The sequence below is a fragment of the Artemia franciscana genome, chromosome 11 (genome assembly GCF_032884065.1).
Source record: "Artemia franciscana chromosome 11, ASM3288406v1, whole genome shotgun sequence".
In the NCBI taxonomy this organism is placed as follows: domain Eukaryota; kingdom Metazoa; phylum Arthropoda; class Branchiopoda; order Anostraca; family Artemiidae; genus Artemia; species Artemia franciscana.
Genome location: NC_088873.1, coordinates 18,475,490 through 18,490,539, shown reverse-complemented (window position 1 = coordinate 18,490,539; position 15,050 = coordinate 18,475,490).

Here is a 15,050-nt window from a genome sequence, read left to right as displayed (position 1 = left end):
TCTTTTGTTGAGAGTAAAGAGCAAAGTTGAAAAACAAAACAAACGAAAATTATAGCTTTGCGGTTTATAGAGCATATTTTTGACAAACTATTTAAAAAAATAAGCCCGTAATATTTCCTTATATTTGTAAAATTCTAGAATAATATCCCTTTACTGAAACACAAAATCAAAGCAACAAAATAAGATTAGAAACAGACAAATTATGTTTCAAGATCACAAACAAGATGGTTATCTCAAAATTTTGACCGGGTGCATGTAGGGAAAATGGTTGGGAAGTAGGGCTTGCTCCACTTTGATCATTTTTATTTTTAATAAAGGAAATAGAACTTTCAATATCTAACTGAAAGAGCCCATTCGAAAGGTAATAAGACCACCCCTTCCCTAAAAACCTTACATGTAAACAATGGGCATCCTACATAAGCTGCAGCCTTCTCCCATCGACTTTAAGGGATTTGTCAACCCCCTCAGCTATAGCTATTTGACTTTTGGGCATTTTGAACAAACTATTATTCCAAAATTTCGATTGAAAGCATTTTGGGTAAAGGGGGAGGGGGCAGGCTACCCTCCGATCACTTTCAACTCTTAAAAAGGGCACCGGAACTTCTTATTCCCAATCAAATCAGCCCCCTAAACTGTTCATAGGACCACCCCTCCCATTAAAACCTTACATATTAACAATGGGCGAATGGTAAATCTTATAGCCCTTGTCCCGAGGAATGGGGCTCACCAAATCCTAAACTGTAGTTGTTTGGTATTTGGACTATTTTGAACAAAAAGGATTGTCTCAAAATTTCAATCAGATGCTTTTTTGGAAAAGAAGCCATTGAAAGGCTGGTTGTCTTTTATTACTCTTCACATTTAAAAAGGGAACTAGAGCTTTCGATTTAAAATCGACTAAGCCTTCTCTGAAGTCTATAAGACCATCCCTTCCACATTTACCTAATATGCTAACAAAGGACTGCTTGTATAATTTACAGCCCTTATCTCCGAGCTCTGGGGCTGTCTCAACCCTGGATGTATTGTTATATGATCTGTGGGCTGTTTACAAAGCCCCTCCCATGAAAACTTGATGTACATAATATAACCTTGATGTACATGATGTACATAATGTACATAATATATATAAGGACATAAAATATAACCTTTGCCCCAGGGCCTTAGGGGGTTGGGTCGACAAGGGAGGCATTGTTACATGATCTTTGGACTATTTGAAACAAAATGGCTATCTCAAAATTTTGATCAGATGCATTTGGGAAAAGAGGTACAGGTGGAGGGCTAGTTACTAGTCCAATTACTTTTGGCTCTTTAAAAGGAAACTCGACCTTTCGATTTCCAATCAAATGAACCTCCTCCAAAGTTTATACGGCTACTCCTTCTATAAAAACTTACCCCCGGTTTAAGCCTTACAACTCTTATTTCCGAGCTCCAGGGGGTTGTGTCAACACAAGAGGCATTTTATATGATCTTTGGACAATTTCGAAGTGTGAATTTCTCATGGAGGGGGCATTTATTTTCCGGCATTATTTGAAATTATTCCGTATATGAGGGGACTGCCCCCTCTTCTATACCTCCCTCTTTACGGTAAAGTTGGAATTTTTGTTTAGGTTTCTTAAAGACGACTCCTGAAAAATAGGGGTCGTTTAAATATAATAAAATATTTTTAAAAGTATTAAAGAAACTTTATGCGAATAGCGAGGAATTGAGGAGCAGGCAACTTAACTCATATATGGAATAACTTATATTTATTTTAAGTTAGTGTCATTCCTTACTTTCAATTGAAAAAAAAATAATTTAATTTTTCAACTAGAACCTATCCGTGAACAATGGGTAATTTTCAGAATTTATGGCCAATACCCCTGGGGTGTGATGTTTTTTCGACCCTGGATGAATGTTTGCTCCAACTGTCCTAAAACTTTGATCTGATACCACAAGGGTTATGGAAAAAAAGGCAACGGGAAAAGGGTAGTTGCCGTACAGTCATTATGGGCTCTTAAAATTGGTGCTAGAACTTTTGATTTTCAGTTGAATGAGTGACACATTCAAGAGAGACATATTGGTCTTTACTAGCTTAAGCTAGTGTGTTGAATCAGAATAATTTCATGCGCTACATTCAAAAAATAATAAAATATAAGAATTTGACATCGGTAAAATACTGCTAAAACTAAAGCTTTCAACATTCACATTTTTTATTTGGAGCCAAAGGAACGGGAAATCCTTCTGGCAGAAATACTTTTCAAGAAATTTGTGTATAAGAGCCCTAACATTAGTGGTGCAAAATGTCATAAAATAATGTCAGGATTCTGCATTTTTTTTTCTGGGGCTTCTGGTGGTTTTTATAGGAATCTGCCTATTTTGATGATGTCAGTAGGCTTTTTGGATCCGACCCGACCCATAAAGGGCAAACTATTAGAGCTACTAGCCCCTCAAGACATTATTACGTGCACCTAGGTCTGACACAATAGATACCACACGTGTGAACTACATCTACATCATAAAGTTTCTTTGTTACATCATAGGGGAATGTTTTCTAAACGAAGCATGTTTAGAAACCTTAGAGTGCAGGGAGAAATCTTCAGGGAAGTTCTTTACTCAAGGATTTCCTTGGATGTCACATCATGTAGTTTAGGGCGTTACGTAATAGGGAATGATAGAGTCAGTTAATCAAGCATTAATCTAGAAGTCCCGGTTGTAAAAAAAAAAAAAAAACTGATCATGATCCAATATTTACATGTGAGGGTGACGTAATCGTGCGTGACTATCAAGATTTGCCTCTTTTTGAAAAAGAGTTCAGTGTGTCAACATCAAGAATACTATTATACAGCCTGAGCTGAGACTTATGAGTGATTAGGTATTTCTCAAACTTTTTAAACCTTATATGCTTTGTGGTGATTTCAATTGCCCCCCCCCCCTCCCCGAGCAGGTACTGGACCTGAGATCTTGTAATACACTATCTTTAAAATCCTTTCCAGAGTCCCAATCGTGTAGTGTAGAGGACGCAAAATCTCCGGCAACCGGATATATTTTTTTTGGTATATTTGCAGCAATATATTTTTTGGCAAGCGGTAGGGCAGACCGTAAACAACTGAACAAACCAATTTCCGAGACCGTGACGAACAGCCCTTCTGATATTGAATTCCGTCACCCAGTTGTCGTGGTCCAAGAGCAGTAGTATAGCAATCCATATCAGGACAAACAAAGGTATTTTTTCTATTCTCCATCTCACTGAATGGGTCAAAAATGACATTTAATCACAGACAAACCGTTTGCTATTACTAGAGAATCTTGCAATTAGCTTAATGTTAACTGACAGAAGTGTTGACTGGAATATGTTGAAGGTGCCTTAGGATTGTACAGGTGAATGCGTTCATGAGTGATTTCTTTCTCAAGAACACGTAAGAGAGGGGCACTGGTATTACCAACTCTCAATGTTTCAACGAACAAAGCGTAGAGAAATACGCTATTTTCAGATGAGAAGCAGGGTGCATAGTCGGCTTAGATAACATGATCATTGCCACTGAATTTTGTGTTCTAATAATAAGATTTTTAAAACCAAGAGCCCCACGTAAATCCTCAAAGAGGAAAGTTCTTTCATTTTCAAATGGATTGGTAATGTAAATTCTCCTCTGTTCTACTGAAGAGTTGAATGTGAAGCCACCTTTTTTTTTACTAACAATTTTTTTGTGGTTAATTCAACACAACCCACGCATAGTCTTGTATTTCTTGTAGGATATGGTAGCAAAGGGGTAATCATCAGAATCAAAATTTGCCACCAAACACTTGTCGGAGAAGTCAAAGGGTCGTACACTTATATAATATGTACGATCTTTTCTCTGGATATCATGAGCATTTTTAAGACTATAATCAACCAGAACAACTTCATAGTTTCCCTTGAATTCCATGGCGGGGCAGAGTTTTGTCCAAAAATTACCTGTCTTATTCAAGTTATCTTAGAGGGTATCAGAGACATTGCACATGAATGTCACATAGAAATCATCAGGGATTGTTAACGTTTCCAGTGGCAATAAAAGAAACAAAATCAGAATTGTATCCTAGCCAACGAACAAGCAACTGTCTCTTACCCTTATGAGCTTGACTCCCGGGACATCGGGACACAAATGACGACCGGGACATAGGGAATATAGATGACGACCGGGACACTCAAAGAGAAAGCGACCGGGACACAAGGAATGTTCGATTAGCAATCACCATCAACAAAGCACCGGGGCACAAATGAAGACCGGGACACAGGGATTATAAATGACAACGACTGACGTCATGTTTGTCAACTGATGAAATTACATACCGGGACGCCGGGACACAAATGATGACCGGGACACAGGGAATATAAATAACGACCGGGAACCTCAAAGAGAAATTACAGACTGGGATACCCGGACACAAATCACGACCAGGACACAGGGAATATAAATGACGACCGGGACACAGGGACACACCTACAACGGGGACGCCGGGGGCACAGGCGGGATATATAAATGACGACCGGGACACAGGGATTGTTCGAATAGAAATTACAGACCGGGACACCGGGACACAAATGACGACCGGGACACAGGGAATATAAATGACGACCGGGACACTCAAAGAGAAATTACAAACTGAGACACCGGGACACAAATGACGACCGGGATACAGGAAATATAAATGACGACCGGGACACAGGGACACATCATTAGAATAATGAGGTATAGATCTGAATACGGATTGTTTTTCCCATGGACAATTATATGTTGCATGTTCAAGAGTCAGTAAACCTGACAATCTATTTATATGCACAAACAATGGGACAGCGAAGAATGTTGTATGTTCGCACGTTTTACGTAGTTAAAAACATATATATATATATATATATATATATATATATATATATATATATATATATATATATATATATATATATATATATATATATATATATATATATATATACATATATATATATAATTATATATCTATCTCTATTCACAGGTGGGAAACAAGGACGCAACTACAATGGCGCTTAACTAATATGGCAAGTAACGACTTACGTGCGCGGGGGGGGCTTGGGGGGGCGCGAAGCGCCACCCCAACAGCTAGTCCATATATATAAAAATAAGTTGTCCGTCTGTGTGTCTGTCTGTCAGGCGACGTCATGTTTCTGTGTCGACTGACGTCATGAAGTTAGTTGTCGTCATATTTGCTATGACGGTGACGTCATTAAAGATATTTAAGACATATATTTTCACGTAGAAATCTATTAATGTTTAAGTTTAAAATGACTGATGAACTTACAATGGCAAAAGCCGATGAAGATGCTCAAAGAGTCTATGCCAAAAAACTTGCTGCTGATAGAGAAAGTCAGAAAAGAAAGCGTGCCGAGGAATCAAAAGAACAGCAAGGAAACCTGCTTGAGGCTGATAGAGAAAGAAAGAACAGAAAGCGTGCCGAGGAATCAAAAGAACAGCAAGGAAACAGGCTTGAGGCAGATAGAGAAAGAAAGAACAGAAAGCGTGCCGAGGAACTACCAGAACAACGCGAAAGCAGACTTGCTGCTAAAAGAGAAAGTGAAAAAAGAAGGTGTGCCGAGGAATCACAAGAACAGCAAGAAATCGAGCTTGCTGCTGATAGAGAAAGTAAGAAAAGAAAGCGTGCCGAGGAATCACAAGAACAGCAAGAAATCAGGCTTGCTGCTGATAGAGAAAGTAAGAAAAGAAAGCGTGCCGAGGCATCAGAGCAACCTGTAAGTTATCGCCTGGCATTCAGGTACAGCCCAGTCGATGATTATAGCTTGAGTAGATGTGTTCAAATCGGGACAAAGTCTAAAATTTGTCCCTATTGCCAGGCCTTGAAATACAATGGTGAAACAATGGGAATGTGTTGCGTCTCAGGAAAAGTTAAACTTCCTCTATTGGCTGCACCACCAGAGCCATTGAAGACTTTCCTTACTGGAACTACGTCAGAATCTAAGCGTTTTTTGTCACAAATCAGAAAATACAACTTATGTTTCCAAATGACGTCGTTTGGAGCCCAAGTCGAAAATCCAGATCAATTTATGTCTACTTTTAAAGTAAAAGGGCAAATTTATCATAGAGCAGGGTCCCTTCTACCATTCTCAGGCGAGAATCATAAATTTTTACAATTGTACTTCATCAGTGATAGAAATTCTGAATTGAATGCACGTTGCGAAATTTCTCCCAACGTTGAAAGGACAATCGCTTCCCAATTGCAACATCTTTTCCACGAAAATAATAATCTAGTGCGTCTGTTCAAAACAGCCATCGATTTGATGTCTACTGATACGCATAAAATTGTTATTTCCGCCTCCTGGCGAACATGTGCGTAAATACAATGCTCCAACTATCGACGAAGTGGCAATCGTTATGATCGGTGATCAGTTTTTACCTCGAGATATTATTCATAGTAAGCGAAACGCTCAGTTGTTAAGAATTGCTGAAACTCATCGATGCTACGATGCCCTACAATATCCTATCATTTTATGGGATGGAGCCGACGGCTATCACTTTAATATTAAATTGATGAATCCAGCCACTAACAAAGAAATGAATAAGAAATGCAGTGCAATGCATTATTATTCCTATAGACTAATGATTCGGCAGGATGAAGAAAATTATATTTTAAAATGCCGTGAATTGTTTCACCAATTTGTCGTTGATAAATATGCTAAAATTGAATCAGAACGTTTGCTATATATCCGCCAGAATCAGACCAAGCTCCGCTCTGAACAATACATTCATTTGCGAGATGCAGTTATAAATGACGGTAATACCACAAACGTTGGAAGATTAACAATTTTACCTTCGTCATATGCTGGCAGTCCCCGTCATATGCGTGAATATGCTCAAGATGCTATTGCGTATGTTCGTCTCTATGGTCGTCCAGATTTATTTATTACATTTACATGTAATCAACCTTGGGACGAGATACTGCAGCTTTTACTTCAAGGACAATCGGCGGTTCATAGGCATGACATTACGGCCCGTGTCTTCCGGCAAAAGTTGAAATCACTGATAAACTACATAGTAAAACTTGAAGTGTTTGGGTTAGTGCGATGCTGGATGTACTCAGTGCAATGGCAAAAACGAGGTTTGCCACACGCATATATACTAATCTGGCTACATAAAAAAATTACTTCGAACGAAATTGATGATGTGATTTCCGCTGAAATACCTGATAAAAATGTCGATAAGGGGTTACATGATATTATTGTAAAAAATATGATACATGGACCTTGCGGTGCACTGAACGAAAATTCACCATGCATAGCCAAAGGAAGGTGCACAAAGCAATATCCTCGACTTTTAGTATCAAACACAAGTACTGGCAATGATGGTTACCCACAATATAGAAGAAGATCTACTGAAGATAGCGGTAAAACAGCAAGCGACAATTGGACAGCGAAGAATGTTGTATATTCGCACGTTTTACGCAGTTAATTTGTATTGTATCAATCTATCTATCTATCTATATAAAAACGAGTTGTGTGTATGCATGTTTGTTTGTTTGTAAAAAGAGCGTTTGCATATGACGTCATTATTAGTACATACGGCTTTGTATATGCACAGACAATGGGAAAGCCAAGAATGTTGTATATTTGCAATTTTTACGTAGTTTAACTCCTGCAGACGAAATGAATGCTTGCCTGAAAAATTCTAATTTATGGGCACACGTAAAAATATTAAAATTAACTACAAATATGCGTGTCCGATTGCAAAACGATGACTCTGGTAAAACATTTTCAGATCAATTGCTGGCAATTGGAAACGGAAAGCTCCCAGTAGACTCAATTTCAGGACGTATACAACTACCTGTTGATTTCTGTAATTTAGTGACGTCCAAAAATGAACTGATTGAAAAAGTATTTCCGAATATTCTAAAAAATTATAAAATAATAAATGGCTAAGTGAAAGAGCGATTCTCGCACCCAAAAATATAGACGTCCACGAAATCAACAATATTTATTTGAACAAGATTCGAGACCAGGCAGTCCTTTACAAGTCAGTCGACACAGTTTTGGAACCAAATGAAGCGGTTAATTATCCATCTGAATTTTTAAATTCCATAGATCCTTCAGGGTTTCCACCACACGTGCTACAACTAAAAATAGGCGTACCAATAATACTTTTAAGAAATATCAACCCACCAAAGCTTTGCAAAGGCACGCGACTTGCCGTAAAAAAAACAATGGAAAACCTAATAGAGGCCACAATCTTGACAGGGCCTTTTGAGGGTGAGGCTGTTCTTATTCCTCGCATTCCGATGATTCTAACGGATCTGCCTTTTCAATTTAAAAGATTGCAATTCCCAATTCGATTAGCATTTGCAATCATCATTAACAAAGCTCAAGGTCAATCATTAGAAAAATGTGGTATAGATCTTAATACTGATTGTTTTTCCCATGGACAATTGTACGTTGCATGTTCGAGGGTCGGTAAACCTGACAATCTATTTATATGCAGCGACAATTGGACAGCGATGAATGTTGTATATTCGCAAGTTTTACGCAGTTAATTTGTATTGTATCTATCTATCTATCTATATATATAAAAGCGAGTTGTGTGTATGCATGTTTGTTTGTTTGTAAAAAGAGCGTTTGTATATGACGTCATTATTAGTACATACGGCTTTGTATATGCACAGAAAATGGGAAAGCCAAGAATGTTGTATATTCGCAATTTTCACGTAGTTTGAAACACATATATATATCTATCTATATTTACAGGTGGGACATAGGGTCACAACTACAATGGCGCGTAACTAATATGGCGCGTAACGACTTACGCGCGCGGGGGGGCTTGGGGGGCGCGAAGCGCCCCACCAACTTGGTGTTGGGGTTGCGCGAAGCGCCACCCCAACAGCTAGTCTATATATATAAAAACTAGTTGTTGGGGTGGCGCTTCGCGCCACCCCAACACCTAGTTGGTGGGGCGCTTCGCGCCCCCCCAAGCCCCACCGCGCGCGTAAGTCGTTACGCGCCATATTAGTTATGCGCCATTGTATTTGTGTCCCTGTGTCCCACCTGTGAATATAGATAGATTTATATATGTGTTTCAAACTACGTAAAAATTGCGAATAAACAACATTCTTGGCTTTCCCATTGTCTGTGCATATACAAAGCCGTATGTACTAATAATGACGTCATATGCAAACGCTCTTTTTACAAACAAACAAACATGCATCCACACAACTCGTTTTTATATAGATAGATAGATAGATAGATATAATACAAATTAACTGCGTAAAACTTGCGAATATACAACATTCTTCGCTGTCCAATTGTCGCTGCATATAAATACATTGTCAGGTTTACCGACCCTCGAACATGCAACGTACAATTATCCATGGGAAAAACAATCAGTATTAAGATCTATACCACATTTTTCTAATGATTGACCTTGAGCTTTGTTAATGGTGATTGCAAATGCTAATCGAATTGGGAATTGCAATCTTTTAAATTGAAAAAGCAGATCCGTTGGAATCATGGGAATGCGAGGAATAAGAACAGCCTCACCCTCATAAGGCCCTGTCAAGATTGTGGCCTCTATTAGGTTTTCCATTATTTTTTTTACGGCAAGTCGCGTGCCATTGCAAAGCTTTGGTGGGTTTATATTTCTTAAAAGTATTATTGGTACGCCTATTTTTAGTTGTAGCACGTGTGGTGGAAACCCTGAAGGATCTATGGAATTTAAAAATTCAGATGGATAATTAACCGCTTCATTTGGTTCCAAAACTGTGTCGACTGACTTGTAAAGGACTGCCTGGTCTCGAATCTTGGTCAAAACAATATTGTTGATTTCGTGGACGTCTATATTTTTGGGTGCGAGAATCGCTCTTTCACTTAGCCATTTATTATTTTTATAATTTTTTAGAATATTCGGAAATACTTTTTCAATCAATTCATTTTTGGACGTCACTAAATTACAGAAATCAGCAGGTAGTTGTATACGTCCTGAAATTGAGTCTACTGGGAGCTTTCCGTTTCCAATTGTCAGCAATTGATCTGAAAATGTTTGACCAGAGTCATCGTTTTGCAATCGGACACGCATATTTGTAGTTAATTTTAATATTTTTACGTGTGCCCATAAATTAGAATTTTTCAGGCAAGCATTCATTCGTCTTCAATGGCTCTGGTGGTGCAGCCAATAGAGGAAGTTTAACTTTTCCTGAGGCGCAACACATTCCCATTGTTTCACCATTGAATTTCAAGGCCTTGCAATAGGGAAAAATTTTAGACATTGTCCCGATTTGAACACATCTACTCAAGCTATAATCATCGACTGGGTTGTACCTGAATGCCAGGCGATAACTTTCAGGTTGCTCTGATTCCTCGGCACGCTTTCTTTTCTTACTTCCTCTATCAGCAGCAAGCCTGATTTCTTGCTGTTCTTGTGATTCCTCGGCACGCTTTCTTTTCTTACTTTCTCTATCAGTAGCAAGCCTGATTTCTTGCTGTTCTTGTAATTCCTCGGCACGCCTTCTTTTTTCACTTTCTCTTTTAGCAGCAAGTCTGCTTCCGCGTTGCTCTGGTAGTTCCTCGGCACGCTTTCTGTTCTTTTTTCTCTATCAGCCTCAAGCCTGTTTCCTTGCTGTTCTTTTGATTCCTCGGCACGCTTTCTGTTCTTTCTTTCTCTATCAGCCTCAAGCCTGTTTCCTTGCTGTTCTTTTGATTCCTCGGCAGGCTTTCTGTTCTTTCTTTCTCTATCAACCTCAAGCCTGTTTCCTTGCTATTCTTTTGATTCCTCGGCACGCTTTCTTTTCTGACTTTCTCTATCAGCAGCAAGTTTTTTGGCATAGACTCTTTGAGCATCTTCATCGGCTTTTGCCATGGTAAGTTCATCAGTCATTGTAAACTTAAACATCAATAGATTTCTACGTGAACATATGTCTTAAATATCTTGAATGACGTCACCGTCAAAGCAAAAATGACGACAACTAATTTCATGACGTCAGTCAACACAGAAACATGACGTCACCTGATCCAGAGACAGACAGACAACTTATTTTTATATAGATAGATAAGTTGTCTGTCTGTGTCTGTCAGTCGAGTGACGTCATTATATGACGTCTGAATTATTTCATCATATACCAATTCAAAAACGAATGTATTCAAGCCGAAGTAGCTGAGTTGGTAAAGCGTTGTGTTCCAGGTTCCAGGTCCGAGAGGTTCCAGGTTCAAACATTAGCTTTAGCATTAATACAAAAGAAGAAGAAAACTAAAAAAGCTAAAAACTGCAAAAAAACTAAAAAGAAAATACTAAAAAAAAACTAAAAAAGCAAAAAAACTAAAAAAAATAAAAAAAAAGGGGGATGCACAGGGGGATGTATAAATGACAACGGGGACACAGGGATTGTTAGATTAGCAATCACCATCAACAAAGCTCAAGGGCAATCATTAGAATAATCAGGTATAGATCTGAATACGGATTGTTTTTCCCATGGACAATTTTATTTTGCATGTTCAAGAGTCGGTAAACCTGACGATTTATTTATATGCACAGACAATGGGACATCGAAGAATGTTGTATATTCACAAGTTTTACGTAGTTAAAAACATATATATATATATATATATATATATATATATATATATATATATATATATATATATATATATATATATGTATATATATATATATATATATATATATATATATATATATATCTATATTCACAGGTGGGACACAGGGACACAACTACAATGGAGCGTAACTAATAAAGCGCGTAACGACTTACGCGCGCGTGGGGGCTTGGGGGGCACAAAGCACCCCCACCAACTAGGTGTTGGGATGGCGCGAAGCACCACCCTAACAGCTAGTTTCATTATAAAAGTGTACTTGACTACGCGTAACACTTTCGATGTATTTCGACTGATATCCAATAGAATGTATCCATAAGGTTTATTAGTAGCTTGATTGTATGCTGAGAGTAAAAATTTCGGTAATCGCTTGTTTAAATTTATAAGAGAACTTGAATCACGAACAACCATGTACATGATGTAGTAAGTACAATTCAAAGCAAGAGTTCTCACACATTTACTCTGATGAAAGAGATTGTGGAGAACAACAGTTACAGAAATCTTGTCGTGATGAAATCTCCTGAGACCATTATCCAATGGATTTATCTATATCTTGAATAGTCAAGCTCAAGTTTGGTCCAATATTTTAAATACACCAAGTACCCGTAAGAATTTTATGTTTGGTTCAACAGTTTTTATTTTATTATAGGACTCTTGCCACACACTAATGCAAAAGTAGATATTTTTTAGATTTTCAAAAAACCTTTGATTACGTTGTTTTGTCAGACATTGAGGGTCCGTAAAGAAATGATCTTAATGAAGTTTTAAATTCTTACATGCTCCTCTCTCTGTCAATACACAACGGACCGAAGCTAACCTCAGTCTGTTGAATAAATACTCAAAAATAGAGTACATGTTTTATTTGATAAATAAATAAACACACTACATATTTACATAACCAGTAGTAAACAACATGAAATAAGCACTTGGTGAACAAAAAAACTTGAACATATTCACATATTCACTTGGAAAAAACATGAAATATATATTTGCACACATTTAGAAAGCCACTCGGACATGCAAACCCGCCAGCATATTGACCGTTGCGAGCGGTCGAGTGAATGTGGGTGGAAGACACGCCAGAACAGGGCAGTGCCCGATCCGTTAAAGAAAAATAGTATAAGATTAAGCACTTTTTTCAGAACAACAATTCCGCATTGCGCAAAAATAAGCATAAATAAATAAAAACATTCAAAAAAATATATATAAAAAACAAATTGCTGACCCGGAGATTGAATTTGATGTTAGAAAAAGTGGACCCTACTCCCACGAACTATATTTCTCCAGACCGAGAAGGCGTCTGTACTTCGCACATACGTCTCAATCTGAAATAAGGTAACGGCCGTGTGGCAGCACCTTCAAACCATCCGCGCGCATATAGACTTTATCCCGTATGGTCTACATAGCATCTTTTCAACTCGAACTGTGGAGTATTTAAATTTCAAAGAGAGTATGGCCTTGACACTCGCTATTAGAAAATAATCTCTAAAAAGTTCCTATTGACACTCAATTTTCTTTTACATAATGTGATGGCACACCTTTGTATACTTTTTCGATATCCTCATTATATGTTTGCATACAGTACACCTTGGGAACAGATAATCAAACCTTTGTATGTCAAGTCGCTCCCTGTCTCAGATATGAAAATAGCAGCTAATTCGGGGCCTGGTGCTTCATTTCCTCTCTTGCCCCCTTGCCCCAGTTGGTCCAGTCCATTCGGGAGCTAATCTGCGTACCAATTTCCAAATCGTCCAAGAGATTATATTTCTTATCTGTCAACAATAAATCGATATACCCATAACAAACTTGAACTTGTCCCTTCCCCAACCATTGGAGCTTACATACATTGTAATAAAATTGGAAATTTCTGACATAGCGCTGCCAGTGGCAATGTTTTTGTTTAAATTTGCGTTTCTTTTTTCCAATGTAAAAGGACCATATTGGTGTCTATGATCGTGCATGATCAGAAATTTGGATCTGCAATGATTTGGGTATGTTTTTAGGGTTGGTTACAACGTCAAAACGACTCAAATTGCGAACATTCTTGCACATTTTATCGAAGACTGAATTTAAAGTAAGCTTAAATGTCTCTTTTCAGCCTTCATTTTTGCCTCAGATCGTTTACTTGAAAAGATATCAATAAACTTCTTCATGTATCGCTTTTGATTAAATTGGAGGGCTCTATGGATCATTGTGATATTGAAACCGTTGGCCAGAATCCACCACAAAAGAACGTAATATCCAGCAATATTCTGTTTCGGGTGAAGGTAGGCAATAATCTTTTGTTTTGAAGGTGTCCAGTGCATGCCCCCATCCTCCACCAAAGATAAATTATAGGGACTCAATGCATTTGTTGCCACTGGTCTGCTTATCAAAGGTAAAACAAAGTACATTACCAAGTCGTGAAGTTCCACTGGTATTTCACCATCAATTTCGAAAAACCATCCTTGCGGTCCATACTTCTCAATACTGGAAATGTGGAGGAAATTTGGAGAAGAAAGATTTTCCAGCCATAATTCCCACGCGGCAAAGAGAAGTGAGGCATTGCCAACGGATAACGGGAAATTGTATCCAGGAAAACTACATTCGATTTTTCAAATGCACGTGGTCCAGTTCGATCGTTTTCCAGGATACGATTGCCGTAAAAAATATCCTCCCCGCATGGATCTCTCTACAAACAAGTACTGAGCCTCTCAGACCTTGAGCCTCTCTCCTTTTTCATCACTGATTTTAAAAATTAAATCCATCATCAGATGAGGAGTTCGAAAACAATTACCCAAATCCAACCAAAAGTCCTAGTAAATTTTGTCCATGCCTTTACAGACAATATCCAACAAAATCAATACATCACTTGCCAGGTACACTTTAGTATAATCCTTCCCATTTACACCGTCCCTCGGCCCAAACTCCTTTAGCAAGGAGTTCGCCATTTGGACCAAATCTTGGGGTGGGCATAAACTCCATCTTGCCCCCCCCCCCGACTCACTTCGTGTCGCGTAATCATCTAGAAAATGGGCATTAGACAGAACTCGAGAATTATATCATGTATCTTACCTACTTTCAAAGTTTATAATAATTAATAGCAAATGGTGTAATTAACCCAAGGGTCGTCAAGTAATTACGTTCTTTCGTTAATAGGCGTGCATTAATTTAAAATCAATTGGACAGAATGGATTATGTTGGACGTAATGGATTAATATGGCCGGCAAAGGGCCCTTTGCGGTGGAAGCTTGGAACCCCCTGGAAAATCTAGGGTGGGCATTTGCCCACCCTCGACCCCCCCCAAAATGGCGCATCTGGGCAGGGGTACATTGATGATCGTGAAAATAATCTTAAAAGACTTCGATGGGTGGTAATTTTTCCTTGCGCAGCCTCGAGACGAATTTTTAGTACTCATACAGGTATATGCCTTTACACGTTAATGAATCATATATTTCATCATCTGGAAGTTGCTGTTTAA